An 18,007-nucleotide genomic window follows, 5' to 3' on the forward strand; every position below is an offset into this window, starting at 1 on the left:
AGGGTCACTGCTGGAAAAAGGTTTCCAGAATCTGATCGGGGCACAGTCCAAACAAAACACTGGTCAGTGAGACGCTGGATTCACCTTTGGTCCACTTTGAGATTCTGTTGACTTTAAATCTTTTAATCAGTTAACAGGACAAGTGTATGATTTACAAAAACATAAACAAGTCCTGTCACTGCACAGATACAAATCAGAATAGACCAGATGATCTTTTTAAAGTTTCATCTCTTTAACATCCATAAATTTGAATTAATGGTTAAAAAGATACTGCAAAAAACTATGTTTCTGAGCGGTAAACTACACATGTATGTGTGTGTGTGTGTGTGTGTGTGTGTGTGTGTGTGTGTGTGTGTGTGTGTGTGTGTGTGTGTGTGTGTGTGTGTGTGTGTGTGTGAGAGAGAGAGAGAGAGAGAGAGAGAGAGAGAGAGAGAGAGAGAGAGATAGAGAGAGAGAGAGAGAGAGAGAGAGAGAGAGAGAGAGAGAGAGAGAGAGAGAGAGAGAGAGAGAGAGAGAGAGAGAGAGAGTGTGTGTGTGAAGGGGAGGGGGACTGTTATTTACAATATTGGAATAAAATATTGCATAAATTCTACTATCGATACAAACTAACATAACACATGCAATGTTTAAGAGGTTTTACCTTTTTTCTAATGAAGTTTTAAAAGGTCAAAGCTAACAGCGCCAACATTTTGAGAACTAGAGCAAGAAGATCAGCACAAGAAAGTCATGAAGTTTATGCTTGAAAGAGACATGCCAGTCATTTTTAATCATAGACCATTGGAACATTGAGATAATAGTGCCTGCCTGAACATTATTGCTTGAGACAATTAGGCTAAGAGGAAATGGAGAAAAGAACAGTGATTTTAGCCATTACATACTTATGACAAGATGTGACAAGCATTAATGGTTTTAAAAGCTTGTTAAATGCAATGGGTGAATCAGGACATTCTCTTCTCAACACGTCTGAATCATCTGTTTTTTTACATAAGTGTTGCATTAAATGTCAAGCTGAAAGATTTGCTTCAATGTCAGTGGTTGCTGCTTTAAGATTTCAAATGTTAGTGAAAGGTAGACAAGAAAAGCAGGCACAATCCTGGTTTCACACAAATACTGTATACCTGTTATACACCATTCAAGCTGTCTATCCATCTTGCAGTTCTTCTGTCATTTAGAGCCAGAGTCTGTACAGCAGTGTACTTGGTGTGGAGCCGGGATATCAAAGATTCGTTGATACACACAACTCGACTTATCTTGACTCAGTCTCAGTTGTCAATCATGGCGTTTTATAGCATAGAATAACTTACCAAACCAATTTACTGACCCATCACTAGTTGCGATCAACATGATTTGGCCTCACCTTTGCGGGGGCTGTCATCTCGACCATTCGCATATTGGCATGCACGTTTAAGCATTTGCTAGCTGAAGATGAAGCCTTGATTCGTTTTTATTGGTACTTTTGAGAAGTCAGTAGGATTCATCTACTGGCGGCATTAATCTAATATTGACATCACCCCAGTGCTGCCTACTGGTGTGTCCTCATGCCATTTCTTCTGGGCTCTACACTGGGACCTGGCTCTGACTGTGGGTGTGAATGTAATGCTGTAAATGCTCTGACTGAATCCTGCATCCTGACTTGAGCACGGCAGGAAGGCAGAGATAGCGCTTGTGTAGCACGCACAACCTCAGATTAGAGCCCATGGACCCCTGCCCCCTTCTCACCTTCCATCTTACTGTATAATCCCCTCTTGATCTCATACTGATGCTCTCTCGCTCTCGCTTTAATTCCAGTCGGCTGAATCTCATGGCGACACCCGTCTCATGACTCTTTCTTTTAACCTCCGGGTCAGTTTTCTTTAGTCTCTTTTCATCTTTTATCTCTTAAATGCTGATGATTTCTTGGCAATGTACAGTAGCCTATATGAGAATCATATACCCGCCTCCGCTCTTCCAGTTTGTCCTCAGTTCCTCCAGGCTGTGACTGCCCTTTTCCCTCAGCGCTTTCCAGATCTCCAGCGTTCTTTGTTCTTTCCATCTCCCCCCGCGTTCCTCTCCCTCACCGCCGGTTGACATGCAAACTTCCCTCACTGCATTTCTGTCACATGTGATCTAGTCACTCAGTGTACTCTTCTCACGCAGCTTACCCCGTCTGACTTCTGCAGCAGCGATGTAAAGAAAAGGAGAACAGTCAGGTGGCGTCCTCAACTCTGGTAGAGAGAGAAGTGGAGGTCACAACACACTGATCATCACAGCACAATCACTATGTAATCATAATGAAGCTGATCTAAATATCAACCTCCTGAATTTCCCAGTTTGGGATTAAGAAAGTACATCTGTCTGTCTGCCTTCTTATTGAAGGATTTACCCTGAAAATATCCCAAAACAAATTCTATTCAATTATAATCAATGAGTAATTAATGCTGAATTAACTTTTCCTCTGCATTTGACTTACTCTGTTTTGATTCATGTTGACAATTTGAGACTCATTTCACCATCACTTGAAAGCTTTCTTTGCTGTTTATTGTTGTATCATCTCCATCTCTGTACATCACAGCAAATTCTCTGCAAGGACCACACAGTCGTTTTCAATCAAATAATCTAATACAAACATGACACTGGAAACACAACAGTACTTTCTGTGCTGTTATCGATGTACAAAATAGAAGGCTGCAGCGGTGCTCTAATAGGATCATGATTAACCCACCCTGACACTTCTCTTTGTGAGTTGTGGTCAGGACCTGAAACTAAACCCTGCCACATCAGCAGCAAAAACCAAGCCTGGTATGTAATACAATTTGATTCAGCTACCATTTGATTCAGAAACAGTTTGTATCAAATACTAGTAAAGGGGAACATTTAAATTAAAAATCAAGTCAGCACATGTGTTAGCTTATTTAGAAGGTTGCCCTCTGTTTTATCCAAAGCAAACATGTACTTTTGCTACAAAGCAGCCACTGCTGCCATAAGAGGTAATTATCACATAATAGTACTTAGCTTCTGTTTGACACATTTTTCACCAGGAGTGTGAATGTGTGAAGGAAACGTGATACCAAATTCAAGAGGGTGCCACATTCCTTCAAAGTTGCTCATTTTGTGCAAAATACAGTCTGAAAAAGTGATTCATGTCTCCACATTTTAAGCCCAAAGAGCACTGAACTTTAATTGTTACTGGCTGCATGAAGTAACAATTGTCCACTGTAATATTGCTCACAATCAATATCTGGCATCCTGACGCATTATATCACATTCAGAACTTGATGATTAAACAGATTGATGAGTTGTGGTGACATCAACACAAATATTGAACTGTGATGTAGATACATGCTATAGATTCATTGTATCTTTAAATTAATATGTTGAAAAAATTTGATGGAATTGCTCAAACTGTTCAAATGTGTTGGAGGCGTCCCAACATGGTTATACTGAGAGTGATTCTCTTACATCGATTTAAATTGTACTCAGTAGAGCCTCTGCCAAGGTCCCAGAGCCCCTTTAAATTCAACACCAAATCCGTCATGTTTTCTGGAAATACTTACAAACTGTTGAGTACCGACTGGATCCACATTATCTCAGCTACACATTGGAGGCAGTTAGAGTTTCTAGCCTTATTTGATACTGTAGAGCAGCTATAAAAATCCTAGCGCCTATAACATTACCTTTAAATCCACTTCATCTGGATTCTTATTTATATTCAGACTAATTTAAACATACTTATAGATACCTCTCTCCCAACAGGGATTTTTTTCATCAAGGTCCATGAATTCCGTTCAAATGTAAAAAAAGAAAATAGGAAACTAATAAATGGATATTTGATTGGTTCTGTCTTTGCCCATGTCCCATCCTTTTGCCAAGTTTTGTTGAAATCCATTTAGTAGTTTTTGCGTAATCCTGCTGAAAAACAAATAATCCAACAAACAACTCTATGGTGGGGAAATCCATTTAATCATTCCCTTTCTTAAAACTTCTAATCAGTTATTTTACAGCAAATGTACAGTCATTTGATTTGATGTCATCTCATTTATGTGTATAATACATGAAGGGCATCGTGGTTATCCTACATATGCATAATGGGACAACATACTGTTTTAGGTTTATGTCATAGTATAAAAGTACAGTATATACATAACCATGTGTCATTACACTCTAAAATTAGACAAAGGCCTACAATCTTTCATGATTCACAAAGTTTACATGCAAATTGTAACCATATGCATCATTATAAAATAACAAAAAAAAGCCTTATACAGAGACTATAGAGTATATAAACACATAAAATTCTAACCATGTGTTAAAAACCATAAATAACCCACACAAGGTGAGGTTTTATGAGCTACCTGCTTTCAATTTGGTCTGAGTCTTGGCTTGCCCAACTGAATTTAATCCGAGTCACATACCAGGGAAAGGCCTGTGACCTACTCTGGGTCCTGAACTATATTTTAAGAAGACATACTGTTCTGTAACAGAGACAGCTGCTGTGCACATGGCTGCTTCATCCATCCACTTAAATGCTGCATATATATATATATACACACTGTATATTCATATATGTATATATAACATATTGAGTCTGTAACTGACACATTACGTTGCACTCATTCCTATTAACTTAGCATTTAATTAAATTTGAGGTTAAAAAAAAAACAACAACAAAGGTTATGGATAAAGGAAGACAGGACTTCCCTTGGTGCCAAGAAGCTTGGGCCCAACTGTGTTTTTTTAAATAAACTTCACTGAGGCTTTTCCCATCTCTCTCACTCCATTAAAAGCAGATACTCTGCTGGGAAAATACAGAGACATTGTTGTTTATTGGGTAAAATACGTTTTTTGACAGGGGTCATAGACTATTTCATTTTTTGGGGATTATTATAATTTGGAAGAATAAACACAAATCAGTGTCTTCACTGTGAAAATATTTGGTCAGTTCTCTGACAAACTTTTATCCAACAGCGTCATTATGCATCCTCACACTCAGAGACCAACTTACCAATGGAAGGCTCCCTCCAGAAAAAGAGCAGCTACTCAAACACCACACAACACAAACACGGCTCATTCATTCCTGGGGAGCAGAAAGGTCTAAATCTGTCTGAAGCTGTGTTTTCTCGCTCCCAGACTCCCCCGAGGTGGGACGCCTCTGATAAAACCCACAGACTGCATACTGTACCAGGGAGAACTCCCACAGACAGGCTTATACTGTAAGCAAGGGCTGAGTGTGTGTGTTTCTGTGTGTCTGTGTCTGCGTGTGAAAAGGAAATGGCAAGACTCTCAGACAAATAAAACTGAGACATAAGGAAAGCCATACAAAGCAAGAAAACCTCTATATGTGCATTTTATAATTTTGAATTTTATTGATGTATACTTTACAAAAAAACTTAACTCTACAGTGCATTTATTAACAAATATAACATATATGCATGAGTAACTGAGATGATATCATACACTGTAAATAAAGATGGACGACAAGTCTCAACTTCCTTCAACTATCACAAACTGAATCCAAGGAATCCCAGATATGAACGCCGCCATTTTGTGTGTTTTTTTGGAGTCTGAGGCTGTAGTGAGCATGAGATGGAGCTGCAGTACTGAGGTATAGCATCAAATAACTAATTGAAACCAAACTTATCAGAAAAATTAACACTTGAACACAGACCAGTGTGAAAATAACTACCTAAAGTGACAAAAACCATCTTCGAGGAAAATGTATTTGAGTTGTACACTGACTTTTTTGTTTGGTCCATATCCCATCCAGTAACATGGAGGAGATAGCAGTGGCAATACAGACACCACTGTGGTTAGAGATGGATCTGTTCTATTAAGTCTTTAAGTAAACTGTGCCACTGAGGCAGCATCCATGATGCCAGCAGTATGCAACTAGATCACCTAAATGGAATGAAGTTCGCACTGAGGTTGCCAATTATACTTGTGATGTGTCATGACAAGCCAAAATGTGGAAAGGTCGATAGTTCTGCCAAACTTATCTGGTGTCTTGCAAAGTTAGATAACGAGATCATGAATTTAAGGTCAATTCATTTGCAGAATTAAACAAAAAATTCAACTATATTTATATATAAAAAACACGTTTTAGTTGTAGTAATTTAAGTAACTGCATCTCAAAAACGTTACACTGATCTTTCAACCTGGTTGGATGAAATGCTGGTGTAACAGTTTCTCCAGGGATTCGTCTTGTCTGATTGGTTTAGAAAGTCTTGGGCCGTAATCCAGCCGAGGTTAGGGAAGGTCAAGTGGGTTTGCTGACAGAAGAACAGTATTTATGTTCTCATTTTAGCATTTTAAGACTTGCACTCTATGCTGTTGATTTGTAAAAGGTCCATGCAGGACACGCTGGGCACTAAAAGCCCCCAAGCAGTGTGCGAAATTTCCATTGAGATTAAAGAGTTTTTATTTTTCTGCTCCCAAATTACAAGAAGTTAGTTGTTCCTTAGTCCGTCATGAGACGAAAACTTGCCACTGAAACCCAGAACAATGAGATTTCTTTGAGGTTGGCAGCTTCTTAAGTCAGGGTGTGTGACCCCTTGCAACCACTCAAAGGAAACTCCAGGATATTTAGAGATCTGAGATATTAGACCCAGATCCTGTTTCACCATTTACGATATAAAGCACCAGCAGTGCTAACAGAAGTTAGCTGACAAGTCTATGCATATTAGGGCATTTAAACTTGTTTGGCTTCTGATCCTTTATAAGTGGTTGCATTTGAAGTTGAAGCAATGCGTAGGCCTTTGTCTAATTTTACAGTGTAATGACACATGGTTATGTATATAATGTACTTTTATACTATGACATAAACCTAAAACAGTATGTTGTCCCATTATGCATATGTAGGATAACCACGATGCCCTTCATGTATTATACACATCAATGAGATGACATCAAATCAAATGACCGTACATTTGCTGTAAAATAACAGATTAGAAGTTTTAAGAAAGGGAATGATTAAATGGATTTCCCCACCATAGAGTTGTTTGTTGGATTCTTTGTTTTTCAGCAGGATTACGCAAAAACTACTAAATGGATTTCCACAAAACTTGGCAAAAGGATGGGACTTGGGCCAAGAAAGAACCAATCAAATATCCATTTATTAGATTCCTATTTTCTTTTTTTACATTTGAACGGAATTCATGGACCTTGATGAAAAAAATCCCCGTTGGGAGAGAGGTATCTATAAGTATGTTCCCCCCCTCCTTCAAGTCAAGTGAGCATATGCTCACTTGACTTGAGGGGACACATATCTAGCAAAATTGCTAGATTGACCTAATTTTTATCTTCCCTGGCCTCCACTCTGGACAAAACCTACAGTTTTGTGTTTTTCCAGTGAAGTATTGTATCTTTACAAATGATTAATTAGCTGACAAAAACACTACAAAGTTTACTTTATATTTGTACCAAGAACCACTGCTGAACCACTGCTGTAAGTTACAATGTATTTCCACCATCAGTATGTTAGATGATTAGTTTGTGACCAAGATGACTTACAATTGCGGTGAAGACTAAAGTTAAGTACATTGTTAAGGTGAGCAATACATCAAGTGCATAAGTAAGCAATTACATTCATAACAGAATATGAGTGCAGTGGGGTGGTGAGTAAATACATACAGGAGTGATGTAAATAAAAAAATAAACCACACGAGTAGACATACTAAAAGTGATTATGGCCCTGTAAACAGGAGTGTATGCACAGTATGAACAGCAAGGTGATATAATTCCTGAGGCGTCTGTGAAGAGTTCGGTTTAGGTTATTTCTGTGCGTGCTTATCCCACTGACTGATTTCTAAGTCACAACAGTGTCTCTTCCCCCCCTCCTTGGGCCTCCTCTGCACACTAGCGTGCAACAAATACGACAAGCAGGGACACTCTTAGTCAAACATTTACCCAAGGCAGGTTGGGGAGCTAAGAGCACGGACTATCCTCTCTCTGTCTGTCTCCTCCTGGTCGAATTGTGTGTGCTACATTTAAAATGTGAGCTAAATTAGTCTGCATCAAACATTAACATGCAAGAGCTCACGCTGTAGTTTACTTCCTTCCAGATTGTTTTTACCTAATAACTTGGCAATTTACAGAATGACCAAGCTTGTTTTAGTCTGCCCTGCCTGTCACACACACATATACACACACAAACACACACACACACACACACACTCAAACAACTCCCTTCTCCCCTCTCACATGAAAGATTTAGGTTGAGCATGTCAGGGAGCTTATTGCTTTGCCTGAAGAATCCTGCCTCTACTACTTTTACCTCTCAGGTTCTGAAAACCCTGCGTCTGAAAAATTAAACTCGAGTCGTCTTTCGTTACACAGCAGTTGGGCGCATGGTTGCATAGCAGCAGCAGAACTTCACCGGGGTGTAAATGGGATAAAAGTGCTGCTCATGATGATTGTTTTCTTGGCTTTGGTAAGAGAGTGTGACTGTATACCTTATGCCTGTGTCAATTCATGTGCTTGCGTATCTGTGTGGAGTATGTCTATGTTTGTGTTTGCTAGTTTTGCAGGCTTGAGTCAGGAGGGCTTGGCACAGCAGTGTGTAATTTTCTATGTATAACCCTGGCTCCAAGGCATTACGGTCAAGGTTGCCAGCTTGTGTTTTTTTCCTCTTCTTCTTCCTCCTCTGTTTTTTTCCTAAACATGAGATCTGAGCACATACCACACAAAGAAGAAACACATACTTACTGTATGTATGTGAACAAATCTACTGCATATGCTCACTTGACTTGAGGGGACACATACCTAGTGTATAGTTTTCCATTTGGCTTTGGCTGGAGAAAACCAACACTTTTTCAAGTCGTCCCTTCCTCTTCAAATCCTCCCCCTCGCTGCTCGCTCCCTCTGGAGACGTTACGCAGGGTAATGCAGAAAGCAGTTGGTCTTAGACAGATTTGCACCTGTTGCCAGCCCACAGTTTTTTGGAGTATGAACAAAAATGAGAGGGGAAGTATACGTCAGCACTGCAGGGGTAACTTATAGGGAGGTCCAGGCAATTTACGGCCACACACAGACATAGACACACACAGACATTACCATACTTCCTTCCTTCCATCCATCCATCAATTCCTTCATACAAATGTCTATAGCTAAAACTCAGAGGATGAAGACAATAGAAAACAATCTGTTGAATTAATTTGGTGTAACACATATACATTAGATCCTTTGGTTGAATTATGTGCAAAGGGCATTTCCCAGAGACCAAGGGACTTTGGTTGAATTGTCAGATTTTCCAGTGATACAGAATAAAACAGCAGATCCTCTTATTATAAAATGTGTAAGCAGGGACGGTTGAGCATAAAGATGCCAGAATCAAATATATACTATTGTGTTATTTACCAAAAACAAATTATTATCAACTACATAATCTGTTATAATCTACTAAAACCTTTAGCTTTTGCTGTCATGAGATGTTCAGTCATGAACTCCAGAGAATGTATGCACAAATAGGTCATGAGTTTCCCTTTCACACAAGAATTACAAAGCATCAGATTCTTTGCACAAACAAAATTCTGATAAAAAAAACTCAGTTCAATTAATGGATAAGAACCATGGGCTGTGTCACTCATGCGGTTGAATACCATCTGTATCAATATTATGAAGGCTAACCAAGGACCAATAAGTATAAGTCACATAATATACACACATAGTCAATAACAACCCATCTCATCACTCGTGCTTTCTAATGCTCATGTATGATCCACCAGTCACATGCTCTGTTCTCTCTTTAACCCCTGGAGCTTAGCATGTGCCTCAGGATGTTGTGATGTGTCACATGCGCCTGCTCATGAATAGACTAATGTTCAGGCTAGCAAACAGAGCTGTGCATGACAATCGGGGGGAGAGAGGGGGGGGGGGGGTGCACTGATTCGTCAATAAGCTTTTGCCTCTTGTTAACAATGAGCAGAATCTGTTTTTCTGTGCAATGTATTGTCAGAAAAAAGTGCTCTTAATGGTCTGTATTGTGTTTATATAATCCTCCTCTAGTCTTGATGAAACACGTTCATACAGTGCATCTATGGGCAGCACATTTTTTCTATGAGGGGCAATTTGGGGATCAGTATCTTGCCCTAGGACACTTAGGCATGCATGAGGGGAAGACAGGGATCGAACCAATGACCTTCTGGTTAGATGACACACTGTGAATACTGCAATAATTACACTAGTTTTCCAATGAGTTGAGCACATGGTCGTTAGTAGCTATAGACCTGTTAGCATCCTGCCTGCAGTATCAAAAATATCAGAAAGTATCAGAAGAAGTGAATGAACAAAAACATTTAGGTATACTAATACAATCACAACTCACTCAAGTTAAAAAAGTTTCAAACAGAATCAAATTTAATTTATCAAGTCTTAGACATATAAAAAATAACTACAAAGTTGTACCTGCATGCCATGAAACTGTCGTACATACTTTCTCACTAGCTGGACACAGGCAGGTAGGGCCACTGTGCGTTATATGCAAAGACTTTTTAAGCAGGCTTTGAAAACCTTTGAAGAAACCAAATAATGTCATCACTGTAACATTTTAACAAAATATGTTTTTTTGAGTTGGGAAAATATGGTTCAAATATGCAGACATTTTACTTGTATTAAAAATCTTTCTTGGCTTGGCTCCCCTTCACTAAAGTTAATTAAACGGACTTAAAACACATCAACAAGAGCTACCACATAAAAGGGATTGTAGAATATAATGGAAAAGTACTACAGAAAGTTTTCCTATCGAGCAGCACTGTGCCCATATAACTTAGGAACATCACAACTTGAACTTGAATATGTCATAATCTGGAATATAATTGTTATTGTTATTGTGCTCAGAATTAGGATTTACAACATCAGCCTGCAGTGTGGAAGGAAATGCCAACCAGCCTAAACCTCTGTGTCAACAAAACAATTTAATTACCAACAATGGTCAGCTGAGGATGGCCGGGCTGCGCTCCTCCTCGAAAACCTGCTGCCAGTTTGCAGCTCTGGGGGAACAAGTGTGGGACGTGTGGTCTGCTACATAAAAGGAGACATCTTTGTGGAGACAAACTATGTACTGAAAGTATATGATTTCATAGTTCGGTGGAAGTGAATAAAAAAGGATCAAAATGCCACAAAACATCCAAAATAAGGGCCAAGAAATGCACTCAGAGGGGAAAAAAAGCCTCTTCCCTTGCTGTGGGCAGCTCTGCTCGCTCTGTGTTATAAAAAGCCAATCTTCATCTTTTATATATGAAGTTTATATTATAGTAGCAGTTGCTGAGCTTGTTCTTGCTGCGGATCCTCGTGAGGAAGCGTGCCGTCTGTGGACCGGGGCTTCTCACGCTGGCACGCCTGTCATGTGAGGGTCCATTTTGGGGCTCTGACGCAACGCTGGGGGGAGCATTACATTACACTGCTGTTTGGAACAGGCATTTTCACAGCATATGCATCTGATAAATAGGAGGATTTTAAATATCTGCGCATGTGCAGAAGGCTTGTTGATTAGACTGGAATTACAGCGCAGATGTCAAATAACTATGTTTGTTGTGGGAGGGGATGTCCAGTGTATCCAAACACAGAGCGATTCATTTAAAAGCTTTGACCCGGGCTTCCTCCTCGCCACTTGCAATGAATCCCACTAGGGCAGAGGTCAGGAGGGCCCTGGAGGGAGAGGGAGGGGTGGCAGGAATGAAAACAGCAAGTCGAGGGAGTCCCTACATTGTCATGTCTCTTTGAAGACTTACTAAAATCAGAAAGCCAAGCAAAATATGCTGCTGCAGGATCAGACATGAGACACTTGAAAATTCAGGAATTACGTTTGCTAGGAGTGACTGAGAAAATGAGAAAACCAACAGGGGCAGCACGATGTGAAGCAAGACGAGAGGACAAAAGCAGAGGGGGTCTGGTGTTGTGCAACAGTTTGACATTGATCACGGTTGATCAGCGATGACATGGCAGTCTATTGTCTCGTCTGTCTCCAGCGTGCAGCTTCTCCCAGCCTTTCTGTTGTCCTCGTCTGCACTCCCTGTCAACTCTTCCCACACGGAAACATTTTGTGGACAATTGTGTCCACATTTAATTTCAGGATCAGAGGCAGGATCAATATAGGTTGTGATGATTGTGACGGCCAGAGATATGTATTTGGAATTTAAATTTGAAGAATAACAGATATGCTAATTTCAAGACTTGTTGATATTTAATTTAAGCCCGATGTAAAGGTCCAGTGCCTTTAAATTTTACCATTTAAACTTTACCATTTCCTTTTTATGCAACTTAATAATCTTTACTTCAACTCTTCTACACTCTAGAGGAAATACTGTGCTTAGTGCACTCAACCACCACATTTATCTGACAGCTGCAGTTACTTAGTTTTCAGATTTACTTTAAATTCAAAGCAGTTTTATTAGAAGGTAAGTTTACACAATACAATGCATCTTCATGCTGCTGCTTTAAAGTCTTTTTGCATGTGACCATTTACTTAGAAGTTAAATCTATTTCTGGTTCCTTGTTAAAAGTGCATGTGTCAATTACACCAGAGAGTGATTTCCCTTAAACTTCTCATATGGTTTCATTTTGTGTCTCTGCACAAGACACAAAGAGGTCAAATGATCCTGAATTTTGCAAAAAGACAAATAAATTTTTTTTCGAAATGTTGTGTTGCTGATAATTTTACTCTCTTCTTTCTCCCTCCCATTAATCATCATGACCAAGCAGGTGTTATCATGTAACCACTTGCAGTGGACCGATCCTTTTATTTGACCACTTTAAACAAGGTACATCAAAACTACCCAAAACGGTACACTGCATAAATCTCAACAAAAAAATACATCAGTCATGGGTGAGATATTTTTCTGCGGAAAATGTATTTTAATTTGTTATGCACATTTATTGCAATTTAAAGTGCGTATGACATACAAGCTAATAATTATACATTCAAAATGTAAACAGTGAATTAACTTGACATGATAAATGATATTGGTGAAATGGTATTAGTAAAATCAATTACAAAATCATAAATTAAATTCAAAGCAGTTTTATTAGAAGGTAAGTTTACACAATACAATGCATCTTCATGCTGCTGCTTTAAAGTCTTTTTGCATGTGACCATTTACTTAGAAGTTAAATCTATTTCTGGTTCCTTGTTAAAAGTGCATGTGTCAATTACACCAGAGAGTGATTTCCCTTAAACTTCTCATATGGTTTCATTTTGTGTCTCTGCACAAGACACAAAGAGGTCAAATGATCCTGAATTTTGCAAAAAGACAAATAAATTTTTTTTCGAAATGTTGTGTTGCTGATAATTTTACTCTCTTCTTTCTCCCTCCCATTAATCATCATGACCAAGCAGGTGTTATCATGTAACCACTTGCAGTGGACCGATCCTTTTATTTGACCACTTTAAACAAGGTACATCAAAACTACCCAAAACGGTACACTGCATAAATCTCAACAAAAAAATACATCAGTCATGGGTGAGATATTTTTCTGCGGAAAATGTATTTTAATTTGTTATGCACATTTATTGCAATTTAAAGTGCGTATGACATACAAGCTAATAATTATACATTCAAAATGTAAACAGTGAATTAACTTGACATGATAAATGATAATGGTGGAAATGGTATTAGTAATATCAATTACAAAATCATAAACAACATAAATGATACATAAGGAATATAATAAATTGATGTGCTAAAATTAAATGAAATGGGACAAAATTGAAAGGCTCATTCATTGGAGACATGTCAGACAAGTAGATCATGCAAGACCACAAAATGCTTTAAAGGCAGGTAAAGGAATTTTGAAAACCAATACAGAAACTGTCAGGGAACTCGTGTAAGAAATTTAAAAAATGTTGGGATAGTGCATTTTACTAATAATACCTGTGATTTTACTGAAGGAGGCATTTGGACAAAATAATTTCACTTGCAATAGCATATTCGGCACATTGTTGTGTTATTGCTTTTACTCAAGGAAAGGATCTGAATACACCTTCCAACACTGAAAGGTTGTATATTCAATAAGAAATGGGATCCACAGACAAACTGTGAAGTACAGTGGTGTAGTGTCAGCAGTGAAGGATGTCCTTTTTCTGAGAATAAAGAATATAAATATATATATCAGAAAATGTATATCTTCTGACTTTTTTTTTCTTTTTAGTTTTTACGGATACCGTCTGAAACTATTTTGGCTGTCACTTGTTATGCACAGGTGGTGTGTTATTATAGAGCTGATTTATGGCTGCGTAGCTGTGTGCAGTGGGCTGAGTTCAGTCTGGCTCAAAGTGTCCCAGCTGGGCGTGGATCCTCTCTCCAACCCAGACACATCTCATTAAACGCTTCCTGAAGAGCTGAAATGAGTGGAAACCATCCGTCAAATGTACTTGCCCCCACGACCAAGTGGATATAAAAACAATACATTGTTTGGTATTTAAACTGATTTAATGTTTCATTAAATGTTTTTATTTTAATTAGGGAAAAGAAGTGGAATGCAATCATAATGTGACAGCAAGCATTTACATTTGCTCAGAGGGAGCAGGAGTAAAATTGTCTTTTGAGGTTTAGTTTGTTTTCTAGAACAGCTGATGCATTTGAAGATGATTCACTTCCTCTGAAAATGTAAGACATGTACTTTGCATTCACAATAAAAGCAGATGCATAACAATTACACCAGCACTCTAAATTTTGCCCCAAAAAACATAATGGAGAAAATTCTGAGAAAGAAAAAACTAACATTAACAAGAATTATAATAACCATAAACTTTATGCAAAGAAAAGCCCACCATTCAATTTACAACAATCACATCGACCCACTGAATAACTAAAATAGAAGTAGATACAAAACAAGCAGAGGAAAAAATGAAATAAAACCATGATGACATCCTGTACAAAATGCCAAGTCCCCTGGACATTTTTGTATTTTCTGTGGCTGAGTTCTTAAGATTTATGATTATGTTCCAGACAGTGGCCTGCAGAGTCAGTAGGATTGTGGTGGGCAAAGGCTTTCGTTTTATTGAACCATTGGTCTTGAGAGGAGAATTTCCTTTGTATGGCCTGTAAGGAATCAAGCAGAGCAGGCTGCGGATGGAGGTGGTTTGTGTTGAACAGGTGATGTCTGCAGCACACAGGCTCCAGGTCTCTAATACATTAAGTGGGACTGTGCAGCTATATCAGTGTCTGAAGGATGGAATGACAGGTTGTAGTGTGAGTTTTTGTGAGGTGCTCTTGAATGTCGTCTAAATTGCATTCTTGACTTGGCAGAAAGGCCGTTTTTTGCCACACTTGCACATTTTTAATGGCATTCAGTTTCATCAACCTATTTCACCCTCTTATCAGTTTCACACTTGGCAACTGTATTAATGGCCCAGGGAAGTGCAGTGTTGATTTTGGTGCAATCTGAACACATGATACATTTAACATTAATAAACGACCAACACTCTGTAGCAGTCAGTGGGGATTAGGCAGCTGTTGACTGTGTTGAAAGTATCTTCTTCTACGACCTTGTATGAACTATAGAAGACCACCATTTTGATAATATTATAATTTTTATTTCACTGTATCGGACTGAAACACAGCAACACAGTAAAGGCACTAGGCAGTGATCTCCGTCATGGCAACAACATTCAAAGAATAATTTTCATAAATAATAATCAATAGTTTGGCTATTTTTCCTTAAAGTAAAAGTACAATATTTGTTTTGTTATTGCAATGTCATTGATCAGGCTGAATTACTACCCTTTTATTTTGAAAAAATATAAACTCTATCATGTTGAGGATGATGAGGATGATGAGGATTATGTTGATTGCTTAACAAACCTCAGATTTAACTGACATGTGATGTATAAAAAGATGACAGCAGATCAAATAATTCAAACACATGAACAGTAATAAACCAAATTCAGTTCCTTTTTATATAAAACATTGACTATAAATCTTGCAAATAAACCAGGTGGGATGGACACAACGTTTTCTAACTTCACTCTGCACCATCGACTGTTTATAAAAATCTCTGCACACAACGTCCAGCACACAAACAATAAATAGTGACAGTGTATTGTAGAACTGTTTGAGGATGACTCACTTATGACGAGGAATCATTCTGAAGAAGCTCAGGAGCATTAACACTGGACAAGAGAACAGGATTTTCCAAACAGGCACTGCTCTAGTATAAAGTAATTTCAAAATGTCCACGTTTCTACTGGAACGCTTCACTTATCATTATTAGCTTATGACAATATTGATAATGATAATAAAGGTATTTTCTACAGCACCTTCAATCGAGGAAAAGCAGCTCAAAATGCTTGACAGTAGAGAAAGTACATGCACCAAGTGCTTCATGTGAGTTTTGATCAAAAGGCACTATGTGAGCTGCAAACAACATAAAGTATATCATGACTTACTTACTCCATGTTCCAGTTTTGCTCAGCTATCAAATTCCCTGTCTGATCGGGAATGCAGCGACTTTGTTGTTAATATGGGTCGAGTTTATTAATGTTGGACGCTGACAGTGACATTGTCAGGGAGTCAGAGGACAAGGCAGAGCGGAGGAGCGTACTACACATTTGAAATGGGGACAGAGGAAAGGCCTGGTCGTTACAGAGGCAGCGGCCTCCCTGGACTGTGTGATCCTCTGTGTGGACGTAGCTGCCCAAAATGCTTGTGCGAGACTTTTGGCATGAGGATGACACTGCTACCAATCGCACACTCCAAAGTGGATCAAACACTGCGTTTGCCAACTGCTGCAGCATTCCTGTAGGTTTGTGCAATTGCACTGTTCCTTGTGCGTTTTTGACTGCAGCTGAGAAGCCAGTGTGAGGACTGCATTCATCCAAGTAAAGGTCCAGTCATTTGTGAGAGCCAGCGGGCCAGGGCTAGGCCTGCTTGTGACTATTTGCTTTTCCAGCTGTTTCCTAGGCTCGCCCTGCGAGTGGGAGAGAAAGTCTGGTGTGTATATGTGTGTGTGTGTGTGTGTGAGTGCCTGTGTGTGTGTGTGTGTGTGTGTGTGTGTGTGTGTGTGTGTGTGTGTGTGTGTGTGTGTGTGTATGTGTGTGTGTGTGTGTGTTGGTTAGGAGATGGGGATGGGGGCGATGGAGAGATTCCTAGTTCTAGGAAGGAAGATATGAGGAAGAGAGAGCTACAGAGAGAGAGAGTGTGTGTCTGTGTTTGTACAGTTTACGTGAGAGTGTCTCCTCTTCCTGTTATGCCGTAGTGCGTCTACACAGTGGAAACACCCCAGATAACTCAAGCACCATACAGTGTATGTTCTCTCTCTCTCTCTCTCTCTCTCTCTCTCTCTCTCTCTCTCTCTCTCTCTCTCTCTCTCTCTCTCTCTCTCTCTCTCTCTCTCTCTCTCTCTCTCACACACACACACATACACATACACACAGTTGGTGGATGAGATCCTGTGTGCGCATGTGCTCACACAAACACGCCCATATGCCTGGCTGCCCCTCATATAGACTGATCCGCCTCTCAGACACAAAGCCACAAGGGATGGCCTAGATTCCAGCACATGCACACACAGGCATGCTGAAGGAAGAATATCATGCACACTTAGACACATGAATGTCAGGTATATAGATTGTAATCCAGTGATCCAGTGTTTTTCTATAAATAGTTGGAGAATTCAGATAGGACAGGCTGGTGTGAGCTGTGCAGAGCTACACTGTTTTTAAAGGGAATCAATCCATTTATTGAGACAAACAAGTTTTTGAATCTCGCATGGCTCTTTGTCAAAGAATTTACTCACCACTGTATGGTTATTTGTGCATTATTAGTTTATGATGCGACATTTACATGTATGCATCTACCGGATAGTCCTAAAAGATTAATGTCATAATTATGGCAGCGGTTCAATTAGCCGAAGGGAAGTTAACATTAGAGCCAAAGAGCTGTGACACAGTCCCTGTAATGGATGAACAAGAATAAAAACAAAACAAAAAGGAAGAAAACATGTTATTTCACTCAAATCTCTCACACATACATTAGTAGTTCCCACTTCTTTTCCACTGGTATCTAGCCATGCAGACTATATTAGTTTTAGTTGCCTG

The sequence above is a fragment of the Limanda limanda genome, chromosome 7 (assembly GCF_963576545.1).
Source record: "Limanda limanda chromosome 7, fLimLim1.1, whole genome shotgun sequence".
Taxonomy (NCBI): Eukaryota; Metazoa; Chordata; class Actinopteri; order Pleuronectiformes; family Pleuronectidae; genus Limanda; species Limanda limanda.